This window comes from Grammomys surdaster, unplaced genomic scaffold (genome assembly GCF_004785775.1).
Source record: "Grammomys surdaster isolate TR1022 unplaced genomic scaffold, NIH_TR_1.0 125024, whole genome shotgun sequence".
NCBI classification, from domain to species: domain Eukaryota; kingdom Metazoa; phylum Chordata; class Mammalia; order Rodentia; family Muridae; genus Grammomys; species Grammomys surdaster.
In genome coordinates, this window is record NW_021619940.1 from 691,185 (window position 1) to 696,450 (window position 5,266).

At 40.2% G+C, this 5,266-nt stretch overlaps 1 pseudogene; it reads left to right on the forward strand.

Moving 5' to 3' along the window:
* Positions 1–2,181: 2,181 nt before the first annotated feature.
* On the forward strand, positions 2,182–3,602 carry LOC114636886 (annotated as a pseudogene).
* Positions 3,603–5,266: the final 1,664 nt, after the last annotated feature.

Sequence of the window (5,266 nt, forward strand, 5' to 3'; positions counted from 1 at the left end):
TTCTATGACAAGAAAATTAAATATGGACAACAGTGAATGTTAGAGCTGAACAAGAGAAACAAAAAGACTTTAGAATTCCTGGGATGTCACATTTAGCACAACCACCATGGGTGTGCCTTGGAGAGGAGGAACACTGAGGGGTCTGTGTCCTGAGGACTTCATGCTGTTGTGGACCTTTGCTCTGCTTCTTGCCCTCATGCCCTTCCTAATCTATGAGTTCTATGTAATCTCTAAGGAAGCTTCCAGCCCCTCACTGGGCAGTATCATTGGCACCTACAATTACAGTCAATGATCTTTTTCAAGCACGTTTTGGAGAAGATTAATGATCTTACCATCACCTTCAGGAAGGACTTAGAGAGGTAGAGTTTTTCATACTGTAAACTACCCTTAGAAAGAATTTGGAAATGCTGATTTTTAAATAAAGGTAGGCTAAGATGTTTTTGCTAGTGACTTTGATGTAGAAAATAGTACTGAATGCTACCCCAATCCCCTGCCTGCTGGTCCCTCAGAACAAACTCAGTGTCAGGGAGTTCTGCCCTGACCCCTCTACAATCTATTTCTTGGGCCACTGCTCCTCCTGCAAACTTGGAGGCCTGGGACAACCAGGTGATAACACAAGCCCTAAGCCCTTGCCTGCTGAGTCCCCTATCAATCCCAGCAGCCATCAATCCTGACCTGTTCCTCTGTTCTATACCTTCTGGTCTATACTTCTGCCTACAAACCAAGAGGTCTGAAGCCATCAGGGACTACCATCCCTGCTTGCATCCCTGGAGGCCTCCTACCACTGAGATCAAACAGCACTACCTGCAATCCCAGAGGCCTGCTGCCATCAGAGACTTCCAGTTCTGCTAATACTGGGGACTACCAGATGGCTAAAGGCCAGCATAAGAACACAGTCAATAATAGCCAGAGCAACATGGCACTGCCAGCACCCTGCTAACCTTCAGCAAAGTCTGGATAACCTAGTACACCTGAAGTGCAAAAAATGACCTTTAATCTTATGAACACAATAAAGAACTTTAAAGAGAAAAATTCCTTAAAAGAAATACAGAACAATATAGCCAAATATGTAGAGTCCCTTAAAATTCAAACTGGTAGAGGCCCTTAAATAGGAAACAAATACAAAGAAATACAGGAAAATACAATCAAATAGGTTAAGAAAATAAATAAAACTGTTCAAGACATGAAAATGGATATAGAAGGAATAATAAAACAAACAAACAGAGGCAATTATGGAGATAGAAAACTTAGGGAAGAGAACAGGAACAGATGCAAGCATTGCCAACATAACACAAGAGATAGAAAAGAGAATCTCAGGTGTAGAAGATATAAGAAATTGATTGGTCAACAAAAATGATAAATCTACAAAGTTTCTAATAAATAACAATCCAGGAAATTTGGGAGCCTTTGAAAAGGCCAATCCTAAGAACAATCAGGATGGAAGGAGAAAATTCCCAACTCAGAGCCTGGGAAATTATCTTCAATAGAAGAAAATTTACTCCCCTAAAGAGAAGTATACCTATAAACTCATAGGAAGCTTAGAGAACACTAAATAGATTGGCAAAAAAACCTCCCCCTGCCATGTAATCACCAAACACTAAATGTACAGAACAAAGAAAGAATAGTAAAAGCTACAAGAGATAAAGGTGAAGTAACATAAAAATGCAGACCAATTAGAATTACAGGAGACTTCTCAGAAGAGACTTTGGGAGATGTTTTACAGTCTCTAAGAGATCACAGGTAACAGCCAAAATACTATACCAAAGCAAAACTTCTAAACACCATGGACAGAGAAGACAAGATATCCCATGACAAAACCAAATTTAAACAATATATTTCTTCTAATCCAGCTCTATAGTTTTTTTTTTCTAGAAAAAAAAAAAACTCCAACTGGAGGAGGATAACTACACCCAAGAAATAATTCCACACCAACAAAACCAACACACACACGCACACACACCCCCCATTAAATTAACAAGAATTAACATTCATTGGTCATTAATATCTCTCATCAATGGACTCAACCCCCCCACACCCCCCACCAGGTTAACAGAGTGGATAATTAACAGAATTCATTATATTGTTGCATATAAGAAATACAGCCCAGAAGTGAAGACACTCAGATCCCTGGAGTCTGTCCCCTGTGTGCTACCTGGATCATCTCCCTAAAGATCCATCAGAATGGTCTTCTGTGCCCCACCTGTACTTCAGAAGCTGGCTTCACAGAGCCTGGTGAGGAAAGAGGTATTGACCAACTCTGTTCTCTAGTATCTTTCAAGGGTGTTCTTCCCACCACTGTTTAAGGAGGCTGACACTCAAAGAAACCCAAAGATGATTAAGATCCTTGTGGAATACTGGTCCTACTTGTTCCTTCATGTTGGGTTACTGATTAATAAACCCAAGTTTCAGAATTTTGAGCTATACTGGATGGAGTAGACCCATGGCTGAAATGGAAATATCACCCCAGGATGTGTAGGATTCAAATGGATGACCTGAATGGACATGGTGCTTTCTCAGATATGCAGGATGGAAGAGAGGGTAGAGACTACTCTGTAGAAACAATGCTTGAGGAGCAAGTAGTGGAGGACCACTCAAGATAGACAAGGAAGCAGTGTTTGAGGGTGTTCAGTGACATTTCCTTAAGTCTTCTCTGCATGAAGATGAACAGCAAACACAGTTATTGCAGTGGGCAAAGGAGAGAAAGGATTTCCTGTATCTGTCCTGTGAGAAGTTGGAGATCAGAGCAATAGAAGTGTCCAGGGTCAGGAATGTGTTAACATTTTTACAGTCAGAGTTCATCAAGGAGTTGGAACTAATACAGAGGGGAATCTGTCCAAACTGGCAAAAATTGTGCCAAGATAAGAAATCTTCACAAACTCATGCTAGTGCACATCTTTGTAACAAGAACTTTCACATGCAAGGAGAAGCAGAATGTCACCAAGATCATTTCTCTGTTCCCCAAACTCAGCTGTCTCCAGCATCTCACTATTGATGATGTCTATTTTCTCACAGACAACATAGAAGAGTTGTTTAGGTATCTGGAGGTCCCATTGGTGTCCCTCAAGATCACTCTGTGCCAGTTCTCTCAGACTTGGAATCATTTGCCCAGCATTGGAACTACAGTCAGCTTAAACATCTGTACTTGAGAGGTGCTACTTTAACTTACTTGAATATCATGCCTCTAAAAGTTTTCTTAGAGAGTGTTGCAGATAATCTGCAGATTCTGGAATTAGAAGACTGTAGGATGAAGGACTTTCACCTCAGTATCCTTCTGCCTGCCCTGATCCAATGTCCCCAGCTCACCAGTATCAATCAATTTGTATGACAATGACATCTCCATGGATGCCCTGAAGGACTTTCAATCCACACTACCAATATGAGCCAGCTGACCACAGAAATGTAGCCTGCTCCAGTAGAGGCCTATAATGCAGTGAATTATGTTGAAGTCGAGATTTTTCTCAGCTTTGTGTGTAGAACTACTGGACAAACTCAGGGCTGTAAGGCAACCCAAGTCAATCTGCTTTGATTCCTATTCCTGTTATGACTGTGATACACATTATACCTATGAAGATGATGATGTCAATATTTTGTTTGTGTGCTGAGTAACAATAGGAATATTCCTTCTGGGTACTAAGAAATAATTCTTAGGGACTGGCCTCTCATCCAGAGACCCAAAATACATGGTTTTGGACGTTTCTCAATGATATGAAACAATGGTCTAAACTCCTGGTCATTGGCTTTCTCTTATCTAAGAAAATATAGTCAGATCCTGAAAACTTGATATTCTCTCTCTGGTGTGCTTCTCAGTCATTACTTGGTCCTCAAGATCATAGTCAGAACACTTCTTTGACTGCACACAGTGATGGAGGGATACTGTGTTATCTAACCTCTTGTTTCATATGACCACTCCATGTGCAATGAAGCTATTCTAACATTTCTCGTTCTGTTCTACATCTTCCCGATGGGTCATGTGTAAAGCCATCAAAAATAGCAATGTATGCGAAGCCAAATATTGAGGAAGGGAGTTTTGGTGAATTAGCAGCAGATTGTAATCCAGGGTAGTCAAGCTAGTAGGAGCTGTCTGGGCATTAAAGATAGCTGAACCAGAAGAAAACAATGAAGAACAAAGGAGTGGTGGCCTCAACCACCTTTTAAAATCCTTTTTCTTTCTAATGATGCATTGTAGCGTAGACTGGTCTTGAATGCCTCATGCTTTCCTTCCAGTTAGAGATTAATGAGGTTGCTGACAGATAGCCTCCAAGGCCAGCTTATAGACCACCTGACAGTGAGGCCATGTTTGTTCTTCAGGGCTCCCAATCTCTGATCAGCCTCTTGCACATTAAGGACTCCAGTAATCTCTGTCCTCTCTAAAAGAATTGCCAGTTCCTAGGAAGGAACTGCATAATAGATGTGCCTGGATGTACCCATTGTGTTCCATTGTGTCTATATAATCAGGTATCAATAGAGAATGCACCAACCCCCCACCCCCCAAAAATTCCAAACCAAACAAACAAAAAGAAATACAGCTCAGCAACAAAGATAGACATTACATCAGAATAAAGGCTTTCAAAAAGATTTTTGTGCAAACAGACCCAAGAAAGAAGCTGAAAGAGCCATTATAATATCTAATAAGAATTTCAACCAACATTAATCAAAAGAGATGACTAAGATCATTTCATATTCATCAAGAAAAATATCTACCAAGATGATGTTTCAATTTTCAACATTTATGTCCCAATACAAGGACATCCATATTCATAAAACCTACATTACTAAAGCTTAAATCCCACGTCAAACACCATGGGGACTTCAAAACCTCACTCTGCCCAATAGACAGGCCACATACAAACTAAACAGAAATAAGAAAGCTGATGTTATGAATCAAACAGACCTAACAGACATCTAAAGAGCGTTTCATTAAAACACAAAAGAATATTTCTTCTAAGCACCTCATACTACCTATTCCAAAACTTACTAAAAAGTCAGTTATGGAGCACGCCTCAACAGATAAGAATGAAATAACACCTTGTATCCTATCAGACCACAATGGATTAAAGCTGGACAATGACAGAAATAACAAATCTTACAAACTCATGGAAAATGAACAACACTCTACTCAGTTGTCACTGGGTCAGGAAAGAATTAAGGCAATTAAAGACTTTTTTTTTTTTTTATAATTCCATGAAAATGAAGGCAGGGCATACCCAAACTTATGGGACCCTGTTGGGAGCCGACTCTTAGCCGAAAGTGGCTATCATCTTTACAG